Source organism: Sus scrofa, chromosome 6, assembly GCF_054392235.1.
Source record: "Sus scrofa isolate SSC_HxYL_T2T_F1_AM1 chromosome 6, Sscrofa_HxYL_maternal_Yorkshire_Landrace_v2.0, whole genome shotgun sequence".
Classification (NCBI taxonomy): Eukaryota; Metazoa; Chordata; class Mammalia; order Artiodactyla; family Suidae; genus Sus; species Sus scrofa.
This window is the reverse complement of record NC_139388.1, coordinates 173908014-173923797: the sequence shown is the minus strand read 5'-3', so window position 1 is coordinate 173923797 and position 15784 is coordinate 173908014. Positions and strand designations below refer to the sequence as shown.

General features: G+C 54.6%; 1 protein-coding gene across 8 annotated transcripts in view; it reads right to left on the bottom strand.

The window, feature by feature from the left end:
• Nucleotides 1-15784, bottom strand: part of HIVEP3 (HIVEP zinc finger 3) — a 494489-nt gene that overhangs the window by 154501 nt on the left and 324204 nt on the right. For 6 of the 8 annotated variants that reach the window (XR_014808559.1, XR_014808561.1, XR_014808560.1 and 3 more), the window contains one exon: nt 10811-10891. The exons of the other annotated variants lie outside the window; for them this stretch is intronic. The gene's annotated coding sequence lies outside the window, so the exon portion shown is untranslated. The remainder of the gene's footprint in view (nt 1-10810; nt 10892-15784) is intronic. 8 annotated transcript variants of the gene reach the window in all.

The window sequence follows — 15784 nt, the reverse complement described above, 5'->3', positions numbered from 1 at the left end:
TATGTGTATATGCATAACCGATTCGCTTTGCCGTACACCTGAAACTGACACAGCATTGTAGGTCAACTACACTCCAAGATAAAATAAAAATAATAAGAAAAACAAAAGCGAGGGACCATCGGGAGAAGAGCCCTTGCTTCTTCCTGAAGCCTTGGGAAAGAAGACGACTTTCGGGTTGAGATTTGGTGGATGAGCAGCTGCTCCCCTGTGGCCCACAGACAGGAGACGCTTAAGGAGAGGGAGTGGCTGGATGTGGGTGAGGGTGGGATGCCCTGGCGGGAGGGAAGGGGTGCCTGGAAGGAGGTGAGAAAGGAAAGGGGAGCCAGACCGTGGGGGCCTGGAGCGCTGGGCTAAAGCGTGTCGCCTCCCCCGAGCCCTCCGGCTGGGCCAGGGAGCCCCCGGCCCCTGCCACGAGCCCGCAGTGCTGGTGCAGTCCCCAGTCCAGAACGGACGTCAGGTTCTCCGGGGCATCACTGAAGCACACAGACTTTGGACTCAAAGCACGGACGCTGGAGCCAGGCTGCCCCAGCTCTGATCTGGACTGTGCTGCCTACCAGCGCAGACCGTGGGCAAGCTGTCTGACTTCTCTTTGCCCCCGTTTTCCCATCTGCAAAATGAAGATAATAAGAGTTCCTGTCTCTTCGGGGGCGGGGGGTGCCTAGGAAGCAACATTGAAAAGAATTAGCTGTTTTTATGCTTCACCAACGTTGCCTTTTACCTCGACACTGGGAGGCCATGAGTGGCGAGGTTTATCCTTCCGAAATAGAAATCGCCTCACTGCTTTGCCTCAGTTTACTTGTGCGTGTGCCCACCATAAAAAGTTACAGCATTACAAGAGTTCCTGCCGTGGCACAGGAGGTTAAGAATCTGCGCAGGTGTGGGTTTGATCCCTGGCCCGGCACAGGGGGTTCAAGGATCTGGTGTTGCCGCAGCTGTGCTGAAGGTTGCAGCTGCAGCGCGGATTCAACCCCTGCCCCGAGAACTTCCATGGGCTTCAGGTGTGGCCATAAAAACGTGAAAACATAAGCACAAGAAAGAAAAGGGGGGAATCACCTTAAATGCTGACTCCCCAGGTAAGTCATTAATACCCTTCTTTTTCAGACACCGTCGATGGTCATTATTCAAGGGTTGTGCCTGTGCAAATCCACCTACTCACTAAAATTGGCGTGGAACCCCAAATCTATGCTCGAGGTGCTTTCGCGGTCACTGGCAGACATACGCAGACGAGCGATCTGAGTTCCCCTGTAAGCGTGTCAGCAGCCGAGGCAGAAAGGGGAACGCTGCCTTCTTGCATCCGCTCCCATACGACGACGAGTGTCCGGTTTACCGCCCATGTAGCGTCATGAACTTTGCATTTTTGCGCTTTTCGTCAGTCATTTCACCGGGACCCGCCTTACGGGGAAAACAAGGGCGTTAGATAAGCTTCCTTCAGGCGAGACTCACAGGGCTGTTGGCCGGGAGTTCAATGTCACGGAATCAACAATGTATATTAAATGAGGTTGTGTGAGAAACACACATAAAACAACGTTACACATCAACAGGTGGATAAAATGCCGAGACCAGAGGCTCGCAGGCGCCCCACACCGTGTCTCCCTTAATTTCACTAAATCGGTGTCTGGTGTCTGCAGACCGTCATAGAACTGAACTACCACCACCAACGAGAATCAGCGGGACTTTTCTAGAGACTCCGATGCTCTCACCGTTTGGAACATACCTTCCACATTCCTTTGACGCTTTAAAAAATAACCATCTGCTCTTACATGAAAAGCGCTTTTCCAGACCCATAAACCAGGGCTCTAGAGGGCTGTGTCTCCGTGGACACTCGTCATGTACCTGCCAACTGACAGACAATTTGGTCATTTCCTACTGTCCACTATTACAAGCGACACTAGGATGAGCATCCTTATTGGCGATAAGAAAACAGCCAACATTTATTCAGTACTTACTGTGGGCCCCGCCCTCTGCTAAGAGTTTTGTTGAGTCTCATCTCATTGAGTTTTGTGAATAAGCTTACATATAAATTTATGCATATAAATTATATTTCTGAGTCTTATGAGTATTATATCCTTGGCTAGGACCTCACAACACGCCTATGAAGGCACCCACTTACCAGAGGGGGGCTCTGATGCTTACTGATGTTGAGTGACTTTCCCAGGGCCACACAGCTTCAGACCAGGTCTCTCTGACCTCTGCTGCCTCATTCTTAACCACTGGCTCTGTCGCCTTCTTGTATACACAGTTCCCGGCCTTTTCGGACTGTTTCCTTAGGCTACCCGTGCAGACGTGCACTGCTGCTTGGAGGGGTACGCACATTTGGACATGTTGGTACGTATTCCTAAATCTCCCCTCCAGAACATGTATCAACTCACCATCCACCAACAACGCTCCAGGGCCCCTGCGTCTCCTTCCTCATGTCCCCAGGCAGTGTCAGGCGTTGAAGTCGGAGCCCCAGCGAACATCTTGACTCTTCAACGCACATCCTCTGACTACGGGGGACCACCTTCGCAGGCTTCGTACGCCCCGTGTTTTGTCCTTTGCAAGCTGCTTGTTCACATCCTCTGCCCGTTGTTCTACTGATCTTTCGTCTTCATTTATCAGCTCTCACCCTTTCCCCGCCACACACTAGGTTGAAATCCTTTCCTAGCTGGTCATCCTGCTCGAACCTCGATCGCTGTGGTTTGCTGCCCATGGGTCTTAATTCCTTTCTTTCACGGTTTCTTGATTTAGTTTCTCCTTAAGGGGCATCTTCCATCCCAACAGGATCTCAATATCCTCTCCTTGCTTTCCTTCCAGCACCTGTCTGGTCTCATGCTTTTTCTTCACCCAGGAGATATTCTGAAGCAAGGACTGCGTTATGGATTTAGTTTTATTCTTTTTTTTTTTTCCCTTCTACAAATAGCCGACTGGTCATCCTTAGAGCCCGTTAGGAATCATCTAGGCTTTTTCTTTCTAATTCTAGACATCACACTCCCTCACATCTGCTGTGGGTGCCGATTCCTTCATCATCACTGAATTTTTTTCAGCTATTCATTCATGTTTATTTTCCAGATGTAATTTTTTTTTTTCTTGGCTGCACCCATGACGTGCAGAAGCTTCTGGGCCAGGGAACAAATCTGCACCACTGCAGTGACAATGCTGGATTCTTAACCACTAGGCTACCAGGGAATTCCTCCAGATGTATATGTTATAATCACTTTATGAAAAAATTTGCTGGGATTTTGATTGGGATTTCATTTAACATATAGAATAATTCACAATGACATCCTGCATTTATTCCTGGAATTTTATGCTCCTCTTTCTTTGGGGACTGGGGTCTTTGCCCCCTATGCTTCCTAACTGGCTCGTCTGGGCCCCACCTTCTCCATGGAACCTTTCCCAACCAACCCAGCAGGAAATGGCCATGCCCTTCCCCAACCCTGTGGCTTTCCCGGGTCATTCTTACATTTTCACCCTGAATGACAATTGGCAGGTCCCCGCATGTCCTGTTTGTTCATCTCTTGCCCCATCTGGCAGGTGGTCAACGCCATGAAGATATTTGTAGGGTGAGTGAATAAATGAATGGACAAATCCATGAAAGACTCCTTCCTAGAGCTGAAAGTGCAGTAAAATAATTTTATTATAAAAATCCACTTTTCCCCGGGCTTTCATTGGAAAACAAATGGTTTGTCTTTGGCTAAATTTCCAAGACCATGTCAGAATCAGAGACGTGACGGCTGCTAGGCGGATGTGCCATGTGCAGCCTGCCCCCTGCCCCACTCCTCTCCCCAGAGACCTCCACCCTCCCCAGGCAACCCCGGGTGCTCCTCAGAAGCTCTCGAGGCCTTGAGAACCCTCCAGAAGAAAGAGCACAGGCACTCGCGCTATGCCTGCTGCCCTGCTAGGAGTTTTGAAAAGCACTTTCCTGCGGGATGCAAAAGCCCTGAAGGGCTGGTCTCACTCGTCCCCTTTTGCAGATGGGAAAACGGGGGCACAGAGAGATGGAGCCCTGAGCTAGCAAACGGCAGCAGTGGCAGGAGCCGAGGCTGTGGGATTCGAAGGGCCTTGCCTCTCCCACCGTAACGTCCCAAGCACCAGAGCCGGAGAGGCTGAGGGGCCGCAGCCCAGAGATGAGTCCCACCTGGCATCAGAGAGCGAGGGTCACGCCCTCACTAAGCCAAGACAGGCCCTAGAGAACGTCTCTTCCCCAGAGCAGCACGTGATGCCTGTGGATTGTTCCCGAAGAGCATCCGACTTGGGTCAAAGAGCCCCTGTCCAGCCTGGGGGCGTATGACACAGGCCGATGTGTCACTGTGGGCCTGGGGAAGGGGGAGGGGGAGGTGGGAGGTTTGCCGTGGGGGAAGGGCTGGGTCTCCCGCGTGTATCTGGGGACGCCCGTCCGGTTTCCTGCTCCCAGCCTGCCCGGGGTTGGCATTTCTCGCCTTGGTCCTGCAGGCCCCTCCCGGGAGCCAAGCCAGGCAGCCACTTCCTTATTGGGCCGGCAGCTGCCGGGCAGGCCTCGGCTTAGAGCCTGGATCAAAGCTCCAGGTTCTCGTGCAGGACCGAGGGTTTACGGGTCTTGGCACCGTCTGGCCCGTGTGGCCCAGAGCCATGGAGGTGAGTCACCGGGTTCCTGCCTCATGGCTCCAGGCTGCTCCAGAGGCAGGTGGGGAGGAAAGTCTGCAGCCCTGCCTTGGTGCCCAGGAGAGATACCCAAGAGCCGGGGGAGCCTGGACTGCGCGACAGTGGGAGCAAAGCCATGAGGGTTATAGATGCCAGGCGCAGGTGCACGGACTGAGCCCTGTGGACAAAGAGAGTCGTCCTGCCTTTCGACGCGAGAATCTCCCACCATCAGATTTGTGCTTTAGAAACAGACCAACTGGGTATGTGCTTCTTTTCAATAAACGTGTACGGTTTTTAAGGTGAACATTAAAGTCTCTCCATTTTGGAAAAACGGCACCAAACGTAAGGGAACACAGAGCAGATGGATGCGAGCTGGCTGAACCGCTCACCTGTGTGGCGCCAGTGAGGAGAAAGAGCCCCGGACAGAGGCTGAGAGGGACCCACGTTCACGTCCGAGTCCCGCCTACCGATAGTCTGGGGGACCTTGAGCAAATGACGTCTCCATCTCAGCCTCAGTTCCCTGGCCCGTAAAATGGGGATTCTGTCCCCCAAGACATAGGGCTGGCATCAGGACGAAAGGGGATGGCGACGGGCCTTGCACGTGTGCACATCCTTGACCAAGGTCAAGCCTTGCGGTAGGGGCTGGAGGAAGGCTCTCCATACACACCCAGGGGCGCTTCGGACCCCCAGCTGCCCTGCTGCAAACCCACCACCCAGCAATCTCTCGGGAAGTCTCTGTCAGCTCTTCCAGCTCCAATTCAAGCCTGTCCTGTAAAAACACGGCCCCGTGCAGAGAAGCAATTGCCCGTGTGTTTGGGGGGCCACCTGCCCGCCAGGTCCAGCCTGCTGGGCTGGGAGCATCGACAACAGCCCCTTCCTGGTGAAGGGAGGAACAGGGAGCCGGCTTGTTCTCCGAGAGCAGAGAACATTTTCAGGTGGGACACTCTTTCCTGCACCCCTGGCAGCTGTGTCTACATAAGGCGTCCATTATGTGTGGCCCCCGCGGCCGGCGGGCCTGAGAGGCTGAGCTAAAATTAGCGGAAAACGGGCAGCCGCCAGAGACACAGACCATCCGAAGGTCAGAGGCCTGCAGCCGGCCGCCCAGGCAGGAGCGGAGAGCGGGCCCAGGACAGCTGTGGCCGCAGCTGCCTCCGGTTCATCTTGGGCACAGAGACGACAGCCCTACCCAGAGACCTGGTTCAGCGGCTCCGCTTGAGTTAAAAAATAGGAGACAGAGTATAATCCCAAATACACTTTTTTTTAAAATATAAAAAAATCTGTGTGTGCAGAGGAAAAATGGTAGGAGAGGAATTCTCAAAGTATCGGAGATAATGTGTCCAATGCGGAAGAGTAGGTGGGTTTTTTCTTTTCCTGTATTTTCCAAAATGTTCCCAGTCAGTATTACTTTTTCAACCAGAAGAAAACACAACGAAAGATGCTGTCGATTATGTATATGTATATACATGTGTATATATTTGTGTGTGTGTGTGTGTGTAGATATACACACACAATTATTTTTTGGCAATGCCCTTGGCAATTGGAAGTTCCTGGGGTAGGGACCCGAGCCGCCGCAGTGACAATGCCGATGCCTTAACCCACTGTGCCACAAGAGAACTCCCAACCGTGTGCTTATAATTGTAATCATAGGAAATCTAACTTAGTACACCTTTTGAATTTATCAAAGTGATTAAATCATATACATTTAGAGGCGTATAGCACAGAAGTGTGATACGTCTGTACATCTAGTCTAATGACGTGGACAGGTTTGAATCCTAGGAGGTCAAAAGCCCTGGCATTAAAAATCAGCCTCCCCCGCATCTTCATTTTATGGAGGAAACTGAGGCCCTGGCAGCAAAGCAGGCAGCTGAGAAACACCTTCTCACTGAGCCTCATTCCGAATGGGAGTCTCCCCTAACCTTGCCCACTTTCATTCTGTCCACGTACGGAGATGGAAACGGAGGCTTAGAATCGACTCACCCAACGGCACCCAGCTAGGAAGCCACAGAGCTAAGTGCCAGCCCTGGTGTCCCATCCACAGCCCACGGAGCTGGGAGGAAGGGTCTCTGACATCTACCAGCTTCCCGAAGCCTCAGGCATTCAGAAAGCCAGCTCGTACGGGAGCATGTTTCGAGCTGTCTTTCCCGAGCCCCTCTTGGGTGATGCAGGCCTCCGCCACCTCTGGGAGCTTATGGTCCTGTTCCCAGATTGGCCTTTGGGAGGCTTTGAAAGAATGGAGGACGCACAGAGGTATGGGGACACAACGGTCACGGTGCCCCCCTGTCTCCCTGTGGGACAAGTTGGGTGGGAAAGGCTTGCAGGGAGAGGAGGACAGGTGCCAGGTCTTCGGAACAGGAGGCTGCCTTGCAAGTTCTGCCTTGCAAGTTCTGCCATTCTGGAGCTCCCAGGTGGCTCAGCGGAAACACACCCAACCAGTGTCCACGAGGATGTTGGGTTCGACCCCTGGTCCTGCTCAGCAGGTTAAGGATCCGGCGTTGCTGTGAGCTGTGGTGTAGGCTGCAGACAGGGCTCGGATCTGGTGTTGCTGTGGCTGTGGCATAAGCCAGCAGCTGTAGCTCCAGTTTGACCCCTAGCCTCTGAATTTCCATATGCTGCGGGTGTGACCCGAAAAGAAAAAAGAAAAAAGCAAGCTCTGCATCCTTTACTTCCTTACCGGGTCCCCTCCAGCCTCCAGCGCTCAGTCCAGGAGGGCCCAGAGGCCACTCCCAGCGCGGGTCCTGGAGGCCCCTGCTCCAGGGGCACCTCCTGCCCGCAATGTCTGTCCCCATCCCATGTCCTGTCCCAGTGCTTTAGGACTCGATGCATCCGTGCATGTGTGCTTCCTCACGAGTGAACACATTTTCAGCGAGGACCTACTGCGTGCTCGAACGAGTCAGACATGTCCCAGTTCTTGGAGAGGGCTTACTGTTTAGGTGACACTAGGTCATTCGAGGGTGGGCTCTGAGGCCAGACGGCGCAGGATGAGCCTGGCTAGGCCACTTGCCAGCTGTGTGTGCCTGGGACAGTTACTCAGCCTCTCTGTGCATCAATTCTCCTCATCTGTAAGGATAAGGATGCTAACAGCACCTGCCTCGGAGCACTGTTGTGTAGGCGGAATGTCAATCCCTATGAAACGCTTCGAGCCGTGCCTGGCACACGATAAGCGCTCCGTAATCATTAGCTATCATCACGCTTCTTCTCACCATCTGGCTTAGACGCCTTCCTTACAATACGCCCTGCTCCTGCCTTCTGGCTGCCCCTCCTCTACAGCCCGTTGAGCACATCGAATGCCCCCCGTTAGGGCATCAGTTGCTCTGTGACGAGGGCATTGAAGGCCTGTCCATCTCCTCTCTGTGCTTGGCACTTAGCATCTCTATCCCAGGCGCCAGCACGACCACAGTGACCACGTCTCCAGGACCACCTCTGAGTTTGTGGGTGACACGTACCCTCAACTCCAACCAAGAAAAGCCTCAGGACCGCCTTGCTCCCTGGGCACGAGGATGCACATCTGGCCATACTGCTGAGTTCACTCATATGCCCTCTAAATGGTGAAGCCTGGCCTGATCTGACCCTCTGGGGCTGACCAGCAGGGCAGGTGCCCGGCATCCTTGAATGCTTCTCTGCGACGGGAGCTCTGCCGGGCCAGTCATCCCAAACACCAACCCCGATGCCCCAACCACCGGGACGTTTCCCACGGCGACGCCTTTGCACCTGCCGGCCCCTTTGCCGGGAATGCCCTCTGTCCTTTGCACAACCCTCCTGATCTAACGAACTCCTGCTGATCCCTCCAGCGCCCGCTCACTCGCCCTTTCGTCCATTATCCTTCTTACAGTGTGTTGTCCTTTGTTCATACATCCCTTCTGCACAAGGGACCATTTTATTCCTGTCTGGGCTCCCAGTGTCTGCCTGGAACAGAGGAGGAGTGAGAAAAGTTGGGTTGAGTGAACTTTGCAAAGGAAAATCAAGCCCACTGGCCGGCCTGCCTGCAAAGGCGCAGGTGGGACCTGTTCATGCCACCCCTGAACCCGCAAACCCACAGGTCTTCCCAGGTCACCACTGCCCATTGGTGGCCACCCGCTGCCTCTCAGGGATGTGAGCTGGCGGAATGGCTCAGGATGCAGGTGCCGCACGCGATGGGCACCGAGCTCTGGCATTTGACTCTGTGACCCCCGAGGAGGCGAGTGCTTAGGAGACGAAGCCCTTGAGGCATCAGAGGTCACACTGCTCCCCAAGGGAGGGACAAGGCAGGGCTGGAGTCCAGCGTCTCGGGCCCCAGAGCCTCCTCTGTCTCCCGTCCCACGAGATGACAGATGTGAAAGCATTTTGGATTCTGCCAAGAGAGGAAACCGTAAAACGACAAAAGTGTGGCGTGTTACCCGCCACACAGAAAACGACTCCAGGGTGGGGGGCCGCTTGTTCTGCAGTGGAGACGGGGCTGAGAAGGGCCTTGGTAACAGCACTTCCTCCTTCCAGCAGGGCTGCCCCGGGGGAGGCGGCCCATCCTTCTTCAGGGACCAAGGAGGAGGAGACCTGGGTGGGGCAGGCAGAGGGGGTTCTGAGGGCAAACCCAGGGGCCCCCAGCACAGGAGGGGACCCTAGCACACCCATGGTTGCTGTGCATCAGGAGGCCTGACGGGCCCCAGTGGGGCCGCAGACGCTTCAGGGAGGGGCGTCCCGTCCTGAGTCTCCTGCTGCCGAAGTTCAGTAGATTCTGACATGAGCAGCTCCTCTTTGCTCTCAGCTCTCCCGGGGCCCAGAGGCCTCTCTTGGCAGCACTGAGCTGACCACCTCCTTTCCTTCCTCGGTCATATAGAGCCCAACCTGAGCTCCTTCGCCTGGCGTTCAAAGGCCTACCCACCTCTCCCAACCTCACTTCTACACACTCCTCCTCTGTGCCTACACCGCAGCCACTCCACCTTTGCACTTGCTGTCTTCGCCTAGAATGCCCTTCTTCTGTGGTTTACTTGGTGAACTCCTACTCATCCTTCAAAGCCCAGTTCAAGTGTCACTTTCAAATGGTTTTCCCTGAACCACACCCACAATCAAACCCAGACAGAATGGACCCCTCTTGCCATCACACGTTTCCTGAACCATGGCTATTACATGTCATCTCTTCCTTTGGATGGGAAGCCTTTTTTTTTTTTTTTGCTTTTTTTAGGGCTGAACCCACAGCACATGGAAGTTCCCAGGCTAGGGGTTGAATTGGAGTTACAGCTGCTGGCCACAGCCACAGCCACAGCAACGCAGGATCTGAGCCGTGTCTGCGACCTACACCACAGCTCATGGCAATGCGAGATCCTTAACCCACTGAGCGAGGCCAGGAATCGAACCTGCAACCTCATCGTTCCTAGTAGGATTCGTTTCTGTTGCACCACGATGGGAACTCCCCAGATGGGAAGCTTTTTGAGGGTGATGCTGTGCTTTATTCCTCTTTGGGCCTCTGTGCCCTCTGGGTCTCATTTCCTGGGCAGCTGTCGCAGCCTGCCCTGCAGATGTGCCCACGAGTTTTGGCCACGCACTCACTCCCGCACGAATGAAGGCCTCACTGCCGGGCTGACCTGGTCTCCCCGCCACCGGCGGTGCCCCTCCCCCAGCTTGATCTCCATGCCCTCCCTCTGCTCTCAGCACATGGGCAGCCTCTGCCCTTCCCACCCTGGGTACCGCCCAGCCATGACAGGGAGAGTGCAGAGCTGGTGACTTGTCCATGTTCAAGTTCAAGGTCAGGCACCGTTTGCTGGAAGGGGCACAAGTCCTGGTCCCAAACGCATACATGCAGTCGCATGGCACACACAAAGCCAGGCTCCCTGTGGACGGGAGCTCATGGGGCAACGGAGCAGGAGGTGAGACCTCAGGTCGTAGACCCCGGCCGTCCCCACTGTCCCTCCTCCCAGCACCTGGCCTTGGCCCGAGGCCGGAAGAGCTGGCTTACGGCCTGCCCAGTTCACTGAATCCTATTCCCCCACTTTTCACGCAAGGAACCCGAAACCCAGAAAGGCAGGGGGTTGCTTGAGATTTTCCTGAGCAATAAAGGCTCTGACATGGGGTCAGAAGCAGCTCCCTGGCTTCTGCTCCAGGAGTCCTGTGCTGTCATTGGTAGACATGCCAGCTGCAGGACTCTGGACATTTGGCAGCTTTTTCCTGAAGTCTCGCTGGAGTGTGAGGCTCCAGCGAAGGCAGCTCCCTGCCCTGGCGAGGGAGCAACGCGGGTGCTTACCTGCCGAGAGCCAGCCGTGGTCTCATGGTCGAGAGGTGTAAGAGGTTTTTAAGAGCTCGGAGGGCTAGGCTGGAGGGAGGCCTGTGGGAAGGAGAGAATGTGAGAATAATATACCACCACCATCTGTCAACCTGCACTTGAGTTTGACAAATGCATCCTAAAACGGTGAGCACAGCCTTGCTGAGAGTGGCCTCACAGCCGAGCTCCAGCCGCCACCCCTTCTCCAACAGGGTCAAGATCAGACCCCCAGGGAGGCCGCTGTGGCCTCCTGACCCCGCTCACAGAGCTGGGAGTCTGGAGTGGGTGGGCCCTGGTGAACCCGGCATTCTTCTGCTCTCCGGCTGAGAAACTCGCTCTCAAGCACTCCTTGGGGAAAACACCCCTCATGGGCTCCCTGAGCGCCCTTCGGCGTGTTCACTGCTTCCTTCTCTCGTCATCCATTCATTCATGCACGCATTCGCCAGGCGCTTGGGAAATCTCGCAGATGCTGGCCTCGGGTCTCACGAGACAGCCACAGAAAGTGGCAGTTTGGGTCCAGTAAGTCACTTGTAGAGCCGGGACAAATGCCATGGGCTCCCAATCCCCAGCCTGGTGGGTCTCCTCCTTCCTCTAAGGGGCCTCTGTGCCAGACCCTGGGCAAAGCACTTTACACCCCACACAGGACGGCAGGAGGCTTGCCACCACTTTCAGCCGCAGGGCTCCTTTGTGCGTGCAAATATTTCTCAGAACTCCTCCCAATGACACACTCGGTGTGTTTTCATTGGGAAATACAGAGCTATACAGAAGACACGTGGACATGACGCCTTACCATTAACTTGCATTTTAGTCATCACAGCCCCACCGCATCTTCTTAAATAATGGTTACACACACTCCCTCAAGACAGCTTGTTTCTGTCGTCCGGGCTTAAGGCTTTGACCCCCTGGGGGCCCATTCATTCAATATTTGTTCAATAGGTATTTATGGAGCATCTGTGGGAGACCTGGCCCCATGGCCCACAGGCTGGGGACCCTGGTGGGGAGAGCGCGGCCGCTCTGCCATGAGGCACGCTTAAGCTCCAGCCCAGCTCAGACTGGATGCCTGCCTCAGGCAGGCGCTTGACCCGTCTCCAGCTCAGCGTCCTCGTGAGTGAAACGGGGGTTATGACCTTGACATTGGGACGTTATTATGAGGCTGACAGGAGGTAGCAGAAAGCACCCAGGTCAGGGCCTGGCATGGGCAGAAGCCCAACAAGTGGGCACCCAGGGACATCACTCAACGACTATCATGAATGGTCATTAGCAGCACTGCCACCACCACGAGTATCCCCATGGTCACCCTCAGCGTCACCATCGCCATCACCGCCCCTACCGCCGTCACCCCGCACCCCTTCGCTTTCTGAGCCCCAAAGGGTCTGTCTTTGCCTTTCTAGCATACACTGCAGCTTCTACCTTATGATGGAGTTACTTGCATGCAGTCTTCTTTCTCAAACTCATGCCTCGCTCTACAATTTCAGAGTGTGTGAAACTGGGTATGTTGCTTAACGTGTCCAAATGTTTCCTCATGTGAAAGGGGACATTTCTAAGTCGTGGTACTTCATGGGCTTGTTGCAAGGATGAAACGGAAGAATGCGTAGGAAACCTGGCACAGCATCTGGGCTGCGGTAAACGCTCGGTCACTGCTGGCCATCCTCATCGCTGCTGTTATTATCACCGTCATCGTCATTTTCCGCCTACGCCTTGAACCTTGAGCGCACAGACCACGCCAAAGGCATCCCCGTCTCCCCACAGTCGAGCACAAGGCCTGTCTCCCAACAGACATGAACGAATGTTTGCTGAACAGTCTCGGAGGCTCACATAAAACCAGGTGCAAAATAACTCCAGGGACAGGCGCACGGGACGTGGCCAAGACAGAGCCCCGATGGGACCCCGAACACGTCCAACAGACCTCCCGAAGGGAGCCACCTGCTACCCAGGGAGCAAACCTGCAGGCCTGCGAGGGTCATTCATTCATCGAGCTGACCAAATTTTCCCTTTGGTTCAATAACAAATCCTTGCCCACTGCCTTTTCTCCCCTAGGTGAAATCTTGTGTCCATCTGCCAGCCCAGGCGGTCTCCACAAAAATGCTTGGAAACAGTTAGAACAGGTACCGACCATCCATTTTGAAAATAGAGAAATAGCAGCTCAGAGAGGTGACGAGATTTGCCAAAGGGCGCACAGCAGTCAAGGCCATGGTGGAAAGTGAGCCGGCGTCCCCTTCCCGACCTTGACTCCTTCCCACTGGCCCATGGTGTCAAGCGCTTTACAAGTCCAGGATCTTTCAACCTCCCTGTCCAGTTGGCTTCTCAGCAGACAAAACAATTAGGTTATTTTGGTGCTCTTTTAACATGTCTGTTGGAAAAGAGAGTTCCGTGACTCCGGGACTATGAGAGCAGAGCAGTGTTAGGGCAATTAGATGTACGGAGGCGGAGCCCAGAGTGCCTGCGTTCAAATCCTGACTCTGACACTCATTAGCTGTGGAACACTGGGCAGATCACTTAACCTCTCTGTGCCTTGACGTCTTCCTCTGTAAGGAAAGGCTAATGAGAGCTCTGTGAGATTTTTTGCCGTGAGGATTAAATGAGCTAGTCTAGGTGCAGTGTCTGGAACAGTACCTGGCTCCCGCTAAGGGTTAGTTGTAATTATTGTTGTTTGTGATGCTTTGTCTACACAGGGACGGTCTCTCAAAACCATTTGTTGGATGGTTGAATGAACGAAACACTCCCTGAAAAGAGGTCGATAGCTGTGCTTCCAGGATGGATGACTCAGTCAAATGAGGAACTAGAACTCTGGCCTCAAAAAATCAAACAAACCCAGGAGGAAGGGGATTGGTCATTCCAGGACTCAAAGCCCTTCTGCTTCACCAAAAGGTTTAATGACCAAGGAAGAGCAGTGAATACGGCTAATCATTAAAAATATGGGCTCTCGAGTCAGATGCTTAAATTCAAGTCCTCACTCTGTCACTCTGTTCCTATCAGTTGTGTGCTCTGCTCTGTGCCTGCCTCCGTTTCCTCATCTGTAAAATGGGAATGCTCACACCTACCCAGCTGGGTGGATGAGATGTCGCAGGGAAGAGGAGAAGCCTCCTCTACCAGCCCTGGTCCATCGCAATAGTGATATCGAGCCGAACAAGGTCAGCAGCCACTGACCTTGATGGAATCCACCCTCGGGGTCAGCTCATCCTGTGCCAAGTGCCGCTCGCACCACGCTCTCCCTCCGATGGACGGGGCATCCCTCTCCTAGGGCTAAGACTTGCTAGAATAGCCTAGGCTGCACTCATGGCTGAAAGGCTGCTGAGAAAAGGTAAATGCTCCATTTGTTCCCAGCGCAGACTGGACTCTGTGGAGGCGAGACAGCTCCCTGGGAAATGGAAAGGTGGTGTCTGGAGAAACCAGCTGGAACGTTCCCCCAAGCGCCAGTACCAGCAACTCACAGCCAGCGTGCAGCAGCCTCCAGGACGGTCCCAGTCCCTGTGGGGCTGCCGACCCCTGTGCTCATTGTCCCTGGCTGAGACCCCCAGGCTGGCAGATCAGCCTGCCTGGGGGGAAGGAAAGACCATTACCCAAGCCAGAGACTTTGCAATCCTGGCAGCGAGTCCACAGGTGGGCACCCTGAGCGCTCCAAGGACCCACTGTGAGGTCCTGAACAAACTATTAGCCACACATGTGTGAGCACGAGGTACACTTCCTTCTTCAGTGAACCCATTTTGCAGAGAAGGACACTGAGGCACTGCAGGGAGGGAGGCACACTATCTGAGATCCTGTAACCAGCAAGTGACAAAGCCTAGCTGTTTGACTTGCCAGGTCCACCCGTTTCTTCACCAATTATTTTTTGAAGGCCCACCATGTATTGTGCACTGGATCCAAATCGTCTCTCTTTTAAAAAACATGCATATAATCCCTTTCCCATCATTCCTGAGACCCTAGCATTCAAGCCAGTTCAACTTAACCAAGTCGCGTTAAATCCTTTCTGTGCGCCAGGCACCGTGCGAGGGTCTGCTGCTTGGGTCATGCTGAATTCTCGTGAAGCAAACCTCGTTCTGTAGAGTCACCAAAACGGGAGAATTTAGAGGCGGCTGCAGCTCCGTAAGTACTCGTCCCCACGGCCCCCCACCCCAGGAATGCCAGGCGCAGAGTTCAGGGCAACCAGGCCCTGCCAAAACCTGGGCACTGACGGCATCCTGACTGCTTCGGCTCCGGTGTGGCACAGGCACGTTGGAGCGATGGTGCCTAAAGAGGGGCCAGGGAAGTTGGGGACTAACGGCAGCTTGGTTCAGGAAGCGCCTTCCGTCAGGAGCTGGGCGAGCCCCAGCGAGGTTTCCAGCTTCTGCAAACCTGGGTCTGACTGTGTGCGAGCAGCCCTCGTGCCTTGGAGAGACGGCCCTGATCAAGGCCAAAGGGACCGCGCTCCCGCTCCACCTGCTCTTCACGCATCAGCCGCCACCCAGACGCTTCCTCCCGCTGCATCCTCACCTGCACGACCTGCCTCTTCAGAGCCCCACCTCCCTTCCTAGCGCTGAACAACCCCCAGAAAAATGGCCTTATTATTATTATTATTATTATTTTCTGGTGTCCTTTTAGGGCCACACCCACGGCATGTGGAGGCTCCCAGGCTAGGGGTCGAATCGGAGCTACGGCTGCCGGCCTACACCACAGCCACAGCCACATCAGATCCGAGCCGCGTCTGCGACCTACACCACAGCAACGCTGGATCCTTAACCCACTGAGCGAGGCCAGGGATGGAACCTGCGTCCTCATGGATGCTAGTCTGGTTCATTAACTGCTGAGCCGAGACGGGAACACCAAGAAAAATAGTCTGTACGGGACATTTTCAGGGCTGGAAGGATACCCAAGGCCGTCTAAGGTGCCAGCTTCATGTGACCGAAGGGGAAAACGAGCCCGGAGAAGAACGGGGACACGCGCTCACCCGCTGGGCGTCCCGCCTGTCAGAGCCTCAGC